The 18,333-nt window shown below is 39.7% G+C and overlaps 1 pseudogene; it reads left to right on the top strand.

Moving 5' to 3' along the window:
• Positions 1–2,824: 2,824 nt before the first annotated feature.
• LOC112066515 (ferritin light chain-like) lies at positions 2,825–3,568 on the top strand (annotated as a pseudogene).
• The last annotated feature ends 14,765 nt before the right edge of the window (positions 3,569–18,333 follow it).

Genomic DNA, 18,333 nt, shown 5'->3' with positions numbered 1-18,333 from the left:
GTGAGGTGGATGGACCTAGAGTCTGTCATACAGAGTGAAGTAAGTCAGAAAGAGAAAAACAAATACCATATGCAAACACATATATATGGAATCTAAAAAAAAAAAAAAGGTTATGAAGAAACTAGGGGTAGGACAGGAATAAAGACGCAGATGTAGAGAATGGACTTGAGGACACAGGGAGGGGGAAGGGTAAGCTGAGACGAAGTGAGAGAGTGGCATGGACCTATATACACTACCAAATGTAAGATAGCTAGCTAGTAGGAAGCAGCCGCATAGCACAGGGAGATCAGCTAGGTGCTTTGTGACCACCTAGAGGGGTGGGATAGGAAGGATGGGAGGGAGATGCAAGAGGGAGGAGATACGGGGATATATGTATATGTATATCTGATTCACTTTGTTATAAAGCAGAAACTAAGACAACAATGTAAAGCAATTATACTCCAATAAAGATGTTAAAAAACAAATTAAAAATAAATAAATAAATAAGTAAAGGTTTATGGGAACAAAACCAGGCTCATTTATTTCCATGTCATCTATGGCTGCTTTTGCACAACAGCAGAGTGGAAGAGTGGCATTGGTAACCATATGGTCAGTAAGTTTAAGATATTTGTTCTGACCCTTTACAGAAAATGTTTGCAGACTCATCATCTACCTACCTCCAGTATCTGCTGTCTACAATCTTCCAGTCTTTTTCCTTTCAGGTCCTTGATCTATTTTGCCATTGCTGTTAAGTCTGTATGTATTTTTACCTTGGGCCACTTCTCTTTCTACACAAAGTAGATGACCAGATGTGCCACCCAAAACTCTGACCATTGGGAGGATTTCCCCTCAGCACTCTTCCCGGGTCACTGCTGAGTGAGACTGTTCTGTATCAGCAGCCCACTTTTGGCTTTTACACCAGATATCAAGGCAGTTCATCCAGGAATCAACCTTAGCATTTTGCCTCTTCCATGAGCGAGTAGTTCTAGAAAGACGCATCAGTACAGCAGTGGAGGATGACATAGTGGTCTAGGCCACTTGCTTTTGCAGCTTGCTTTGGCCTCTGGCCTGACTTGCTATGTAATACTGCAATTTTATAACGGATTGTTGCTGGGCTCACTCAATCTTGTAACTTGGTAGGTCTCACAGAAACCAGCTCATGATAGGCAGTTCTGGCTCTGTGGTCACCTGATGTCCCATAGCCGCATGTTCCATCTCTCTCGTGGCCCAGGAGCACACCAGGAGCTGTTTATTCAGTGGCATTTAGTTGTCTTGGGTTTGCCATATACTCCTTACATGTCTTTTTTTTCCACTATAGAAACCTCTACTGTCACAATCTCCTCTATCACATGGCCCACGTGGCAGGGTTGCTTGTAATGTTACGTGAACCAGTTGCAGACGCTTTTCTTGCTCTGGGCCCCACTTAAAGTTGTCAGCCCTCCCTGTAATCCAATAAACAGGTCAGAGCAGGTTTCCCCAGGATGAAACATACTATCTCCAGAACCCAAAGAAGCTACCAAGTATTGTGCTTCTTTCTCAACAGATCCTTAAACACTTAATTGATGTGGTGGGCCCCAAAATCTTCCTAGGATTTATCTCCCATTCTCTGGAGAGCATGTATTTTACCAAGGCACCAACATACTTCCCACTTCTTGCTAATGTGCTCCAATAAACATGATGTTATTGACATAATGGACCAATGTGATGTTCTTCAGGATGTTCAGATAGTCCTAACCTATTTGGACTATATTATGATGGTGTGCTGACTTTAAAATATGTCTAGAGGGACTTCCCTGGTTGTCCAGTGTTTAAGACTTTGTGTTCCCAATGCAGGGGTTTGATCCCTGGTTGGGGAACCAAGATCCCACATGCCGTGCGGTGCAGCCAAATAAATAAATAAGTAAATAAATAAAAATATGTCCACAAATTCTTTCATATTTTTTGCTACAAGAGGTGGAGCTTAATTTCTCTTTCCTTGTGGATCACTTGTTCTCAGGGAAGTTAGTGGTCATGTTGTGAGCAGACATGCAAACAACTAACGGAAAGGCACATGTGATAAGGAACTGAGGCTTCCTGCCAACAGCCATGAATGAGTCATCTTGAAAGTGAATCTTCCAACCCTAATTAAGACTTCATATGATTGCAGGATCTGTGGATATCCTGACTGCAACCATGCGAGAGATCCTGAGCCAGAACCAACCAGCTAAGTTACTCCTGCATCCCTGACCCATAAAAACTGTGAGATAATAAATATTATTGTCTGCTCCAGGGCTTTTGTGACATGGTGCCATGGGATGCCTGCAGAAACCTCAGCATTCATGCATGTGCAACCCTGAAGTGTGAGGTATCTTGGTCAATGGGGGATTAAAGCCAGTGGATAAAAGCTTCTCTCTTTCATTACCTGGTAAACGCTTAAGAATATATCATATGGCTTCTCAGATGGTCCCACAGAATCAAGCACTAGTTACCTATAATGGTGGCCAATTTGTTAATGCATCCGTGTACTGGCTTTCCCTGTTTCTCTGTTTCACTCCCTCTTATTCCCTGGGATTGTCTTTCCCCAAAACTATTTGTACAAAATCTTTTGTTTGTTTTCAGGGGAACCCACAAGATAATGTAAAAAGGCACCTGACACAATTCAAACCTGATTTTATATACTACCCAATAGTTAGCATTGTATCTTACTTAATTTAGAAATATTGAAGTTAGGAATAGTGTTACTATCTCCATTATGGTTTAACATCATTTTGGCAGTATTAGCCAACACATATTTTACAAGGGAAAGCAAATTAGATAAGAAATATAATTGAAAAGGAAGAGATAAAAATGACCTCTGTTTAGCAGCATGCCCAGCGGGCCTGTGGATCTGTCCCTTGTTTCAACAGTGTTTGGAGGGAAAAGACCTAGGACGCCAACCTCTGACCACCCTCCCACCTCCTCTCCAGCCACAACCTCCAGGACCATCTTCTTGGCCATCCCCTGACTCTGGGACCAGCCAACGCAGAGGTTAGCTCCTTATTGCCCACCAACAAGGAGCTCCAAGATTCATCAGGATTATTCCACTGAGATGGAGGCCATTGTCAACAGCCTGGTCAGCCTGCATCTGCTGGCCTCCTACACCCACTTCTTTCTGGGCTTCTATTCTGACCATGAGGATGTGGTTCTGAGGGTAGGAGGCCCTTCTTCTGAGAGATGACCAGGAGAAGTGCCAGCGTTCCTCATGTCTCTTGAAGATGGAAAACCAGCACCGTGGCTGCACCTTTTCCCAGGACCTGCAGAAGCTGTCTCAAGATGAGTGGTGTAAAACCCTGGACACCATGGAAGCCTCTGTGGCCCTGGAGAAAAACCTGAACTAGGCTTTTTGGGGTCTGCGTGCCCTGAGCTCTGCCTGCACAGTCCCCACCCCCATCTCTGTGACCTCCTGGAGAACCACTTCCTAGATAAACAAATGAAACTCATCAGGAAGTTGGACCACCACCTGACTAACTTCTGCAGGCTGTCCAGCCCCTAGTCTGAGCTGGGAGAGTATCTCTTGGAAAGGCTCACCCTGAAGCAGTACCAGGAGCCGCCAGAGCCCAGCAGCCTCTGAGGGATCCTTCTGATCCCCACCCGATGTCAGAGCTTCAGCCTGAGCCTGTCTCTGTAGCCACTAGGCAGCTTTTTAACCACCCTGGAACTTTCTCTCAAGCCTTAGACCAAATGGAAGCAATAATGTTTTGCAGCAACAAGCAAGCAAACAACAAGCCTATCTCTCTTTGCAGATAATTGTTTCGTTGGAACACACAAAAGGGTTGAAGGAAAAACTATCACAAATGATTAAAAAATTTAGTAAAGTATCATGTTATAAAATTAACATGTAGAAATCAATAGCCTTCATATATGCAGACACTAAGCAACTAGAAGATATAATGAGAATATACATTTAAAATAGCAAAAATAGGGACTTCCCTGGTGATCCAGTGGTTAAGACTCTGTGGTCCCAATGCAGGGGGCACGCGTTCCATCCGTGGTCAGGGAACTAAGTTTCCGCATGCCGCGAGGTGCAGACAAAAAACAAACAAACAAAAAAACAAAACAATAAAATAGCAAAAATAGAATAAAATATCTGTGGTAGATCTAAAAGAAATGTGCAAAACCTCTGTGAGTAAAAACTATGAAACATACATGAAAGACACAAAAATGAACTGGAACAAATAGAGAGATGTACCATGTTCTTGGATTGGAAGACTCAGTGTTGTAAAGACGTCAATTCTCCCTAAGTTTAGTGATATATTAGTCATGCTTTCAATGGACATTTTCATCAGATTTTGATTGTTTGTTTTGTAGGGTTGAACAAATTTTTTATATAAAGTCTATTCTTCCAAAAAGGAAGAATAAACAAGCAAGAATTGCTAGTAAAATTCCTTAAGAGAAAAGTGGAGAGTCTAGCCCTCAAAGACATTAAAACGTTATGGAGTTTTTATAACCAAAACAGCACAGAAGTGACACATGAACAGACAGACCAATGGAATTGAATAGAAATCCAGAAATGGACCTAGGTGCAAAAGGAAATTTGGCATACAAGAAAAGGTGGTATCTCAAATCAGTGGGGAAAAGGCAAACTTTTAACAAATGATGTTGAGACCATATAGAAAAAGATAACATCAGATTCATGCTTTTAATATACCAAAATAAATGATGAATGAGTAAAAGATCTAAATGCGAAAAATGAAAATATATAAATACTAGAAGAAAACTGAGTGCATTTCTTTATAGCCTGGGAATGGGGAAAACATTCATAATTTCACAAATCAGAAGAAATAGAAGAAAAGATGATAACTTTAACTATAAAGAGATAAATATGCTTTGAGGGAGATAAATTAAGAGACAGAGAGAAAGAGGATACCATAAATTTTCAAAAGACAAATTGACAAATGGAGAAAAGGTATTACAGCTTGTATCACAAAAGGCTAATACTCCTAATGTATGAAGTGCTCCTGATTTTTATTTTTTTAATTTAATTTAATTTTTTAAAAATTAATTTATTTATTTTTGGCTGTGTTGGGTCTTCATTTCTGTGCGGGGGCTTTTCTCTAGTCGCTCTGAGCGGGTGCTAATTTTCACTGTGGTGTGCAGGCTTCTCATTTTGGTGGCTTCTTTTGTTGCAGAGCACGGGCTCTAGAGTGCAGCCTCAGTAGTTGTGGCGCATGGGCTTAGTTGCTCTGTGGCATGTGAGATCTTCCTGGACCAGGGCAGGAACCCATGTCCTCTGCATTGGCAGGTGGACTCTTAACCACTGCGCCACCAGGGAAGCCCCCCGCCTGATTTTTTTTTTTTGTGACTCCCTGACACGTGATGCGTTGCTAGTGTCTCCCGGGAAGTGGATGAGAACTTTTGGACACGCGAACCTTTTCCAGTTAGAATTGCTCAGGGATTTTCATACTTCCATTTTGGAAGAAGGGATGGTTATTTCCGTTGAGACTGGTCTAGTGGTTAGACCTTGTGACTGGGAGTCGCGGCCAGAGAGCTCGGATTCTTTTCCAAGCTTTTGCCCTCAAAAAAAAAAAGAGAGAAAAATATACAAACATAGTAGACAAAGAAATGCAAATGGCAAAGATGTGCAATCTTTTTCATAATAAGGGAAGTGTTTATTAAAATTACCCTGAGATAATATTTCTCCCTTAATAATATTTCTCCCCTATCCTGAGATAATACGTCTCCCCTAAGACTGGCAAAATCCAAAAGTTGACAGCATACTCTGATGGTGAGATGTAGCGAGTTAGGCTCTCTCATACATTACTCACAGAATGCAAAGTGATACAATCTTTATGGAACGCAACCTGGCAATATCTAGCAAAATTAAATATGCATTTACCCTTTGATTTAGCAATCCTACTTCTAGGAATTTATCACAAAGAGTCACAGGTAAAACTATGAATGACATAGAAACAAGGAGTTCATTGCAGCACTATTTGTGATAAAAAAGAGTGTATCTTAAGGACTATGAATAAGGACTGGTTGAATATTATATCTGTGCAATAGAATACTATACAGATGTAAAAAGCAATGAGAAGAATCCCCGTTGCTATGGTCTGAATTGTGTTCCCTCAAACTTCTTATGTTGAGGCCCTAACCCACAACGTGATGATATTTGGAGATGGAGTCTTTTGTTAATTAGGTTTACATGAGGTCATGAGGGTGTGGCCCTCGTGATGGGATTAGTGTCCTTCTAAGAAGAGATACAGAAGGGCTTACTCTCCCTGCCTTGTGAGGAGACAGTGATCAGGCAGCCATCTACAAGCCAGGAAGTGAACTCTCACCAGAAACTCGCCATGCTAACATCTTGATCTTAAACTCCCAGCCTCCAGAACTGTGAGAAAATTAATTTCTGTTGTATAAGCCACCCAGTCTATAGTATTTTGTTATGGCAGCCCAAGCTGCTTAAGATACTACCTACCTCTATGCACTGATTCCAGGATATATTGCTACATGAGAAAAAACAAGGTACGTAATAGTGCACAGTATGCTGTCCTTTGGGTAAGAAAGCTGTGGAAATATGAATATATAAATGTATCTGCTGATATTTTCATAAAGAAAAAAATGAAAGCATAAATGGTTACCTACAGAGCAGTCTTCCCCAATCTTTTTACTCCAAAGGAACGCTTGACATTATTTTTAGGTTCTAGGGAACCTTGCATAAAAATTGTACCTACAGCTCATGATACATTAGCATGATTTGTAAAATGTAGATATAATCATCTAATAATAATTGACAGTGCTCTTTCGAGTAGAGAATTTTTTTTTCCCCTGTGGAGTGTGCATTTTGCTTAACTTATTAGCACACTCTTTTTTTTGTGGTTTCTCCAGTCACAAAGGATATCAACTCCAATGCAAGTCACTAGTGTATGTAAAGGAACTTTCAGCCTTCATTTCCTGGTGGTCCAGTGGTTAGGACTCCTCGCTTTCACTGCTGAAGGCCTCGGTTCAATCCCTGGTTGGGGAACTAAGATCCCGTGAGCTGCACAGTGTGGCCAAAAATTAAAATAAAATTACAAAGTCCAACATGACTATTTTACATTATTCAAAAAGATCTAAAGTCTTACTTCAAATTTCAACTCTACAAGATGATAATGAGGTATGGTATGTGTTATGTGTGTGTTTTTTCCCCACTAAAATAAAAAAATGACTTTATAGCCAAACTCTCTTGAAAAAAAAAATAAGTAAGCTTAGCTTAACTTTTTGGAAATTAATTGATTTCTTTCCTTTTCACAAAATTGTAAACAGTTTTATTGAGATGTGATTCACATGCCATGCAATTCATCCATTGCAAGTGTACAATTCAGTGGTCTTTAGTATATTCACAGATATGTGTAACTATCACCACAGTCAATTTTAGAATATTTTCATCATCTCAGAAAGAAATCCTATACCCTTTAGCTGTGACCCCCACTCTCTCCCATCCATTCCAGCCCAAGGCAACCACTAATCTCTTAAATGGAGTTATTTACTGTGTGGCCTTTTGTGACTGGCTTCTTTCACTTAGTTCATTCACATTGTAGCATATATCAGTACTTCATTCCATCTGATGGCTTAATAATATTGCATAATATGGATATACCACATTTTGTTTATAGATTTGTGAGTTGATAGACATTTGGATTTTTCTACTTTTTCCTATTATGAGTAATGATGCTATAAACATTCATGTACAAGATTTTTTGTTGTTGTCATTATTGTTTTGTTTTGTTTTGTTTTTTTGGCCACGTGGCTTGCAGGATCTTAGTTCCCTGACCAGGGATTGAACAGAGCCCTCGGCAGTGAAATCGCGGAGTCCTAACCACTGGACCGCCAGGGAATTCCCATATACAAGTTTTTATGTGGAGATATGATTTTAATTCTCTTCCACCTAGGAGTGGAGTTAACTTTATGTTAAGTTTACACACGTTTCCACTTTAAGTTTACATACATTAACTTTATGTTTAGTCATTTGAGGAAGTGCCAGTCTGTTTTCCATAGTGGCTGTACCATTTTATATCACTCTCAGCAGTATATGAGGGTTACAATTTCTCCACATCCTCACCAACACATTATCTGTCTTATTGATTACAGCCATATTAGTGGGTGTGAAAGGGTATCTAACTGTAGTTTTTATTTGCATTTCCCTGATGACTAATGATGTGTAGAATCTTTTCATGTGCTTATTGGCCATTTCTATATCTTCCTTGGAGAAATAACTATTCAGAAACTTTGTTTATTTAAAATTTTTTTTTAATTGTTGTATAATACATGTAAAACAGCATCTTAACCATTTTAAGTGTACAGTTCAGTAGTGTTAAGTACTTTCACATTGTTGTTCTTTGCCCATTTTTAAATTGGATTATTTGTATTTTATTATTGAGTTGAGTTGTAAGAATTCTTTATTTGTTCTAGATAAAAATCCTTTATTTTATATATATATATATATATTTTTTTTTTTTTTTTTTTTTTTTTTTTTTTGGCCATGCCGTGTGGCATGTGGGATCTTATTTCCCCGACCACGGATCGAACCCACACCCCTGCATTGGGAACGCAGAGTCTTAACCATTGGACCACCAGGGAAGTCCCCCAAATCCCTTATTAGATATATAATTTGCAGATATTTTCTCCATTCTGTGGGTTGTCTTTTCATTCTCTGGATAGTGTTTTTTGAAACACAAAAATTTTAAATTTGGATGGAGACTATTTTTTCTTTTGTTGCTTGTGCTTTTAGTGCCATATCTAAGAACACATTGCCAAACCCAAGGTAATAAATATCTACCCCTATGTTTCCTTCTAAGACTTTAATAGTTTTAGCTCTCATATTAGGTCTTTGATCCTTTTGAGTTAATTTTTGTATATGGTGTGAGGTAAGATATCAACTTCATTTTTCTTTTCGTGTAGCTATCCTGTTGTCCCAGCATCATTTGTTGACAAAACAATTCTTTCCCCATTGAATGATCTTGGTGTCTTTGTCAAAAATCAGTTGACTATAGACAAATGGTTTTATTTCTGAACTCTCAATTCTATTCCATTGATCAATATGTCTATCCTTATGCCAGTACTACTCTGTCTTGATGACTTTTGCTTTGTAGTAAGTTTTGAAATCAGGAAGTATAGGTCTTCCAACTTTGTTCTCCTTTTTCAAGATTGTTGTTACTATTTTGGGTCTCTGTCAATTCCAAGTGAACTTTAGAATCAGCTTGTCAGTTTCTACAAAGAAGTCAGCTGGGATTTTGATAGGGATTGCATTTCATCTGTAGATCAATTGGGGGAATATTGTCATCTTAATAATATTGTCTTCTGATCCATGATCATGAGATGTCTTTCCCTTTATTTAGCTCTCTTTAGTTTCTTTCAACAATGTTTTGTAGTTTTCAGAGTATGAACTCTACGCTTTTGTTAACTGTATTCCCAGGACTTAATTCTTTTTGATGCTATTGAAAATGGAATGGTTTCTTAATTTTATTTTCGGATTGTTCATCACAAATATATAGAAATGCATTGATTTTTACATGTCAATCTTGTATCCTGCAACCTTGCTAAACTTTTTATTAGTTTTCATAGTTTTTAAGTGAATTCCTTAGGATTTTTTATATGCAAGATCTTCTAATCAAGATAGTTTATATCTTTCTTTTCATCTGGTTGCCTCTTATTGCATTTTCTTGCCTAACTGCCCTGGTTAGAGCCTCGAGTACAATGTTGAATGCAGTTGTTGAGAGTGAACATTCTTGTGTTGTTCCTGATTTTAGGGGGAAAGCATCTAGTTTTTCACCATGAAGTATGATATTAACTGTGGGGTTTTTGTAGATGGCCTTTATCAGGTTGAGAAGATTCCTGTCTATTCCTAGTTTTTAATGTGTTTTTATCATGCAAGTGTGTTGGGTTTTGTCAGATGCTTTTCCTGAATCTATTCAGATGATCATATGGCTTTTGTCCTTTATTTTATTGATATGGTGTATTATATTAGCTGATTTTCATTTGTTGAACCAACCTTGCACTCGTGGGATAAATCCCACTTTGGTCGATGTGTATAAACCTTTTTATATATTGCTGTATTTGGTTTGCTAGTGTTTTATTATGGATATTTGTGTCTATATTTGTAGGGGATATTGGTCTGAAGTTTTCTTTTCTTGTGATGTCTTTGTCTAGCTTTAGTAGGAGGGTAATTTTGGCCTTGTAGAATGAGTTAGGAAGTATTCCTTCTCTTCTATTTTTTGGGATGAGTTTGAGAAAGGTCAGTGTTAATTCTTCAAACACTTGGTAGAATTCATTAGTGAAACCATTTGATTCTGGGCGTTTCTGTGTTGGAAAATTTTAAGTTACTGATTCAACCTCTTCACTTGTTATATGTTTATTCAGATTTTCTATTTCTTTTGAGTCCATTTTGGCAGTTTGTGTCTATCCAGGAATTTGTTCATTTCATCTAGGTTTACAGTTTGTCAGAATATAATTACTTGTACTTTTCTAATTCTTTTTATTTCTGTAAGATTGTTAGTAATGTCCCCTCTTTCATTCCTGATCTTGGTAATTTGAGTCTTCTCTTTTTTTCTTGGCCGTCTAGCTAAATGTTTGTCAATTTTGTTGATCTTTTCAAAAAAATAACTTTGATTTTGTTGATTTTCTTTATTTTTTTAATTCTGTATTTCATTTATCTCCATTCTTTTTTTTTTTTTTTTTTTTTGCGGTACGCGGGCCTCTCACTGTTGTGGCCTCTCCCGTTGCGGAGCACAGGCTCCGGACGCGCAGGCTCAGCGGCCATGGCTCACGGGCCCAGCTGCTCCACGGCATGTGGGATCTTCCCGGACCGGGGCACGAACCCGTGTCCCCTGCATCGGCAGGCGGACTCTCAAACACTGCGCCACCAGGGAAGCCCTATCTCCATTCTTATATTTGCTAATTTCTTCCTTCATTTGCTTTGGATTTAGTATGCACTTCTCTTACTAGTGTGTAAGGTGGAAGATTAAGTTATTCATTTGAGATCTTTCTACTTTTTAATATAGGCATTTACAGCTATAAATTTGTCTCTATGCACAGCTTTCACTCTATCTCACAAGTCTTAGTTTGCTGTGTCTTTGTTTTCATTCATTTCAAAATATTTTCTGATTTTCCTCTTCATTTCATCCTTGACCCAATTGTTATTTAGGACTGTGTTGTTTAATTTTCACATATTTGTGAGGGTTCCAAATTTCTTTCTGTTTTTGATTTCTAATTTCATTGTGGTTGGAAAACATACTTTATATTTCCACACTTTTAAATTTATTGAGGTTTGTTTTATGGGCTAGCATGTGGTCTATCTTGAGAATGTTCCATGTGCATTGGAGAAGTTCTATTCATTTGTTACTGGGTGGAGTGTTCTGTAGATGTCTGCTAAGTCCAACTAGTTTATAGTGCTATTCAAATCCTCTATTTCTTTGTTGATCTTCTGTCTACTTGTTCTAACCATTATTGAAAATTGAGTACTGACATATCCAACTATTACTTTAGAATCATCTATATCTCTTTTCAATTCTGTCATTTTTTGCTTCACATATTTTGGAGCTCTTTGTTAGCTATATATGTGTTTATAATTGTTATATCCTGTTAATGAATTATGTAGCAGCTCTTTGCAGCAGAAAAAGTCATCTTGAATTCCACCATTATTTACAAATATCACAACTGTTAAGGGGTGATATTTACTGGTGAAGTCTGTTGACTCACCAGACTGGATAGAGATGTTGTTGATTTTAGTGTATTACATAAAACGTCTTTGGCATCATGTGACTGTCATCAGCACAGTGCCTTATTGTATTTTGGGGGAACAGAATTTTTCCATTTTCTCACACTGTACCTTGTTTTAGAGCTCAGCCAACTCCCATCTTACATCTGGTATTATTAGATTCTCACCAACAGTATGACCTTTTTATTCCTGGGCAACAAGCTCCTGCTTTTGGAGCTTTTTCATTTTTTATAATTTTTTTTAATGAAGACTTTACTCTGTTTAGAGGTTCCAGTAGCCATTTACAATAATTAGTCCCTTTACTTGTCAAATAGCTGTTATTTGTAAAGTGCCTTTCAATTTTGGAGCTGGCTATAGGCTAATATTTTGTGTCCCCTCACAATCCATATGTTAAATCCTAACACCCAATGTGATGGTATTTGGATGTGGGGCCTTTGGGAGGTGATTAGATCATGAAGGTAGGGCCCTCATGCATGAGATTAGTGCTCTTATAAAAGAGACCCTTCCCTTGCCCTTTCACTTCCACTCAGTGAAAAGACAGCTCTAGGAACCAGGAAATGGGTCTCACTGAATCTGCTAGTGCCTTGATCTTGAACTTCCCAGCCTCCAGAATGGTAAGAAATAAATTTCTGCTGTTTATAAGCCACTTGGTTTATGACAGTCTGTTATAGCAGCCCAGATGGACTAAGAGAGAGCCTTTGCTGAATGTGTAAGTTGTTCACTGCAGACAGTGCACAAAGGAACAGAACACCTCAAATTACTGGCCCATGTAAAACCCATTCATAAATATATTTCATTATAAAGATGAACCTTTTATATCTATTGTCCTTTAGCGCATTGAAATGACTTGGAAGACTGAAAACCTTCACCATTAACTTAATCAGAACTGTTTATAAACCTAGGCCAGCATCCTCCTTTTCTTTTTCACACTGCATCTTCAAAAATTACCATTTGGGGACTGTCAAACATGTTTGTAAACCACAAATGCTAGTGCTAACACAATATGTAATATAACTGGAGGGTACCTACACAAAAAAACTGAAAAAATACTGAATGCATCACAATACACATCACTTTTAACACACGCAATACACATTTTGCAATATTTACAACAACTGCAAAATGACAGGGGTGGACAGCTAAGTTGCAGCACTAACAATTCCTTTTTCAGAATGAAATCTTCCCTTTTATATTCTGTTAAACTGGTAAGGCTTATTTGCCCTATGAGTAAGAGAGCAGTATGTAAGGAGTAGTTGGGGAAGGAAATTTGAGTGGGAGAATATGGTGTCTTATAAGACATCCACACATTTTTTGATACTTTTCCCTTCAAAAGGTGAAGCCTACTTGCCTTCTCCTTAAGTATGAGTTATTTTTAGTGATTCACTTAATGAATATCATGTGGCAGAAGTGACAGTGTGTGACGTTCAAGATTTGGACTCACAAGGCATTGTGGCTTCCTCCTTGCTCTCTCCTTTGGATCACACACTCTGGGAGAAGCTAGCAGCAGTATTGTTAGGACACTCAAGCAGCCCTGTGAAGAGTCCCACATGATGAAGAATCAAGGTCTTCTAGCAATAGTCATGCAAGGGAACCATCTTGGGGGTGGATCTTCCAGCCCCTGTCAAGCCTTTAGATGACTGAATCCCCAGCTGACATCCTGACCACAACCTCATGGGAGATCCTGAGCCAGAACCACTTACCTAAGCTTCTCCCAAATTCTTGACCCACAGAACTGTGACATGATAAATGTTGGCTGTAAATTTTGGAGCAATTTGTATGCAGCAATAGATAAAAAATACACATTGGGGCTGACATCATTAGCTTACCATCCTCTCCATATAATACAGAGTTCACGCTTTATTAGGAGTCTCCCTTATTTTCTGTCGAAACTGAGGATGGACTCAGCCAAATGAACTCAGTACACTGTGCACTGCCAATAACGTCCCAGTGACAAAGCAAGTCAGATGCAAGCCCATCTGCAAAGGGAGGAGAATGGATTCCACCTCTTGATGGGAGAAGCTGCAAAGTCATATACAAAAGGGCATGCATACAGGAATGGGAGGAATTTATGACCATTTTTAAAAGTCTGCCATAAGCAGGGACATCTTATTGTGTCAGAAAGCACAGAAGCTGTCAAAGACTAATGGAGCCATTTCAAAAGGGCACAGGAGACAACCTGAAGGGGTTTCCACTGGCCTGAGATAGAATGATGGAATTTGCTGTAAAATACTCCAAAACGCAATTCCATGACAGTCCAGTGGTTAAGACTCGGTGCTTTCACTACTGTGGCCCGGGTTCAATTGGGGATCTAAGATCCCACAAGCCGCGAGGCGTGGCCAAAAAATGAAATAAAATAAAACAAAGTACTCCAGAAAAAACAAAGTTGGGGTATGCATAGATGAAATAAGTTTGGCAGAATATTGAGAATAGTTGAAGCTGAGCGATGGACACATGAAGATTCATTTTAGTAGTCTCTTTACTTTTGGTATATTTGAAATTTTTCTTAAGCAGAATTTGATAAGAGTAATATGTATTCAAGATTTAAAAATGTAGAAAATACAGAGATATCAAAAATATAAAATTATTGGTCAATCCCCCCACTCGGAAATACAATTGGTAACATCGATCCATTCTTCTTGGCTGTTCCGAGAACATATTTGCAAACCCTGGCCTGTCCAGCACTGCTCAGGAGTGTCATTAACTATAATTGCACAAATACAGCCTTTTGCCACTCACCAGGGTGCCTCACCTCCCGGTTACCCGTGGGAGAAGCAACTTGTTTGCAAACTGGCACTTGCAACCCCGAGGCTCTGTCCTTGGCACTGTGGCTTTGGGGCACATGTCTGAAACCAGGCTTTTTTTGTCCTGACTCAGGATGTTACTTGGGCAGGTCCCTTCTGGCCCTCACACAGGTCTCTCCTTGAACTTGTCTAGCTGCCTATCGCTGCACTGTCTGTCAGACCCTCACACCCACAAAGGGAATTTTGAGTATGCCATAAACCTGTACCTGAATTCAGCCCATCCTAAACATACCCTGCACGTTTGGATAGGCTCTGTGGCCCCCTTTTAATTTTAGGGGGAACTGGACTTTTGTTTAATTCATATGGATTCATTTTGCAAACTTAACAAATTGGGATCATACTTTTTTTGCTTTACATATGCTGGAAATAGTTTCATGTGCCAGTAAATACACTTTCTAATGTGATTTTTAGTGCTGGCATAATTTTCTGAAATAATAGCCTGCATGGTATACATTTAAATGATTTTCCACAGCATTTTTCACAGCTCTAGATAATGTTGCAATGAATGCTTTTGTAACAAAACCTTCCACTGTCTCTCTATTTCCCTAAGATAGGTTCCTAGAAATGGGATTACTGAATCTAGGCATTTGAACATACGCATGTGTGTAGTATGTTAAAGTGTTGTCAATGTGCTATGTGAAAAATGGTATTTTCCTTTGATTTGCTTTTCTTTGATTACCGGTAAACTAAAGAAGGATTTCAATGATTTGGGGTAAAATGTCAGGAGATATTAAGGGAAAAAAGGACACAGAACTTTCTCTTTTGAAGGATACCTTTAATGTGCCCTGTATCTGCTTTATCGGTGGTCGGGAGTGAGTAGTAGGGTGCTGGAGCCAGACAGATTGGGGCACCCTGGGTAGGTGTCTTGCTCGTTTCATTACATGTAAGAACAAGAGTCACAGGAGTACTTACCTGCCGTGTCCTGTGATGATCTCACGAGGCAACCCTTGCGAGGCTCAGCTTTTGCCTGCTGTGGCATAAACACATCTCTGTCAGGGTCATGACATGAACGTGACCCTGGAAATATTCCAGAATGTTAACAGAGATTGTTGCTGGATGGTAGTATTATGTGTGACTTTTATCTGTGATTTTTGGTTTTCCTTTTTTTCTTACCTTGTTATGCATTTTTGACGTTTTTAAAATAATGATCATGTGTCACGTTAATGAAGTGAAAAGACTTTCTAAAACCTTTTGTAAAAATGCAGCACCCCCCAGCTGTAACCCCTCACTCCCCAAGGTCTGCAAACACTTCAGCACCAAGCTGGCCCCCCAGACAGTTGACACCCCCATCCCGTGACCCCGCAGCTGCCTGCCCCTCGGCTCAAAAGCTGCACGGAACTGTGTCTCAGGGCCGCCTGCCAGGTGCACAGCTGTGACCCCTCACAGCTTGAGCTGCTCTCGCCATGGCAAATTGAGGGCCTCGCTGGTAGGGGAGAGGGTCCTGCTGGAGTTGAGCAGAGATGGGAGAGCCAAGAACTGCTGTGGTAGCCCCAGCCCATCCGGTACCACCATCTGCGTCTCTGGCCTGGCAAGCCCCAGCAGGCCCTGGATTATTTTTAGAATTGACAGAGGCCTTCCAGATCACCTAGCCTGTGGTTCAGCCTAGGCTGCACCTAGGAATCAGGAAGGAAGCGTCTTAAAACACACGGATGCTCAGGCCCCACTCCAGGCCTGTTAGATCAGAATCTCCAGAGGTGGCCCCTGTCATCAGCAGGTGAGTCTGATGGTCAGACGAGGTTGAGAACCGCTGAGTCCAAACTCTACATCTTATCATCTGAGATGCTGAGCCTCGTGGTATCACGTGGCCGGTGGTAAGACTTGAACACACTCCGCAGCTGGTCATGCAGTACAAATCGTCACAGTCCTCCCTTACATCTTGAGAGGGCCAGGTGGTTTACAACGATTTTCTGAGACATCATCTCTATTGGTCCACGTAACACAGGATGAGGAAGGCAGGCAGACATTATCTGTGCTTTGAGGACCGGGACACCGAGGCCCACAAAGGTGAAGTGAATTGCAGGTCTGAGATGGAGCCAGAACTATAATTTGACTTCATTCCCATGACACCCGGAGGCAGGACCCCTTCCACGGGGAGTCACTCAGATGCAAATGCCTTGAGGGCCTGCATTCCTGAGCCCTGCCCCAGACCCACTGTATCAGCACATCTGGGTGTGGGAGGGAGTGACTGCAGTTTCAAGAAACTCCTCAGGGGATTGTGATGGACACGAAAGTTTGAGGATCATTTCAAAGCGCCTCCGTGGTGGTGACCTGAGGCTGAATAACAACATATAAGCCTATTTACAATTTCATTTTAATTGTGGGACAGGAGACTTCTGAGTTCAAGATGGCAGAGCAGAAGAACATCTCAAAGAAATTGTAATTAATAGCCTCAGAAAGATAAGATATTACATTCACTAAGTTAGAATAGGACAGTCTTTCATTTTATCAAGGAGCGACAACACTGAAAGATGGACTTCAAGAGTAACTCCAAGGCGATGGAGTTACACTTACAAAATCCTGAGCGACAAAGTTTTTAACCCAAGAACTCATTCCATGCCTAGCCAAACTATCAATGAAGTGTCCATGAAACAAAGACATTTTTCAGATGTTCACAGTAAAAAATGGACCAGCCAGCAAATAATCACACAAAAGAATGTGTCCTTTCTCAGAAAGCTACTGTGCGTCACACCTAGAAACCAACCAGTTCAGACTGGAGGACAGAGAACAGAGATCTCTGGGATGGATGTCTCTGTGGAAACGATGGACGGGATACATTCGACCATGTGGAAAATTGTGCTAAGAGGCATTGTATAGAGCTGTAGGAATGCAGGGGAAGACGTGGCCAGAGATTCGGAGAAAGCTAAACAAACGAGAAAGAACGAGGCAAACACAAAATGTTATGTTAGAAAGGAAATGTAATCTTAATACTCTACTTGGCTTATCTGTGAACAGTATTTCAGAGGCATAATAATGGAGAACCTGATTATCGATTTCACCAAAAAATGGTGATATATTAAAAAGGTAGAGGAATTCAGGGGAGGGTGGGTTTGAGAGAGCTGAAGTCCCTTTCTGCCACAATGGGATGTCAGTGAATAGTGAATGAATAATGAATAAGACTGATTATTAAGAGATGACAGAGCTTGCATGTTATTTAAAAATACAGAGGTACATGCTAACAAAAAATGAAAACAATTGAAAGTGATTGTTTCTAGGGAGTTGGAGAGGGGACAAAAGGGAGAGAAGAACCAGCAGGCTAGTGATTTTAGTACAGATTTTTAGCCATTGTTTGACTTTTAAAACTATGTACATATATTACTTTGATTTTTTTAAAAAAAAACTCCCATAACCTCCAAAGGTAATTCCAAAAATGTCTGACCCAATAGCGTTATTGCTTGGTTGAATTTCAGAAAGGAAGAAGATATTCACAGCACATATACCCACGAAAAGATTTGTAGGGTAACTATATAAAGAACTCCTACAGATAAATAAGATGGCGGGGGGAGGGGGAAACTTGAATCCAAAAGAATAATGGGCAAAAAAATAGAAGCAGGAATCCGTGAATGGCTCACAAATATATGAAACATTTCTCATTAAAATTCAGGGAGATCGAAATTAAAAGCACAATAAGATACTGTTTCATTTTTTTTTCCCGTTTTTTTTGTCTCTTTAAAACAATGACTTTTAAATTTTTTTGGTTTCTTATTCTATTTTTTCCTTCTGCTAGTAGAGAAGTTATATACACTTTAAAAATTCTTTTAGGGCTTCCCTGGTGGCGCAGTGATTGAGAGTCCGCCTGCCGATGCAGGGGACACGGGTTCGTGCCCCGGTCCGGGAGGATCC

The sequence above is a fragment of the Physeter macrocephalus genome, chromosome 12, assembly GCF_002837175.3.
Source record: "Physeter macrocephalus isolate SW-GA chromosome 12, ASM283717v5, whole genome shotgun sequence".
Classification (NCBI taxonomy): Eukaryota; Metazoa; Chordata; class Mammalia; order Artiodactyla; family Physeteridae; genus Physeter; species Physeter macrocephalus.
The sequence above is the reverse complement of the archived record's forward strand: the minus strand, read 5'-3'. Positions and strand labels throughout refer to the sequence as shown.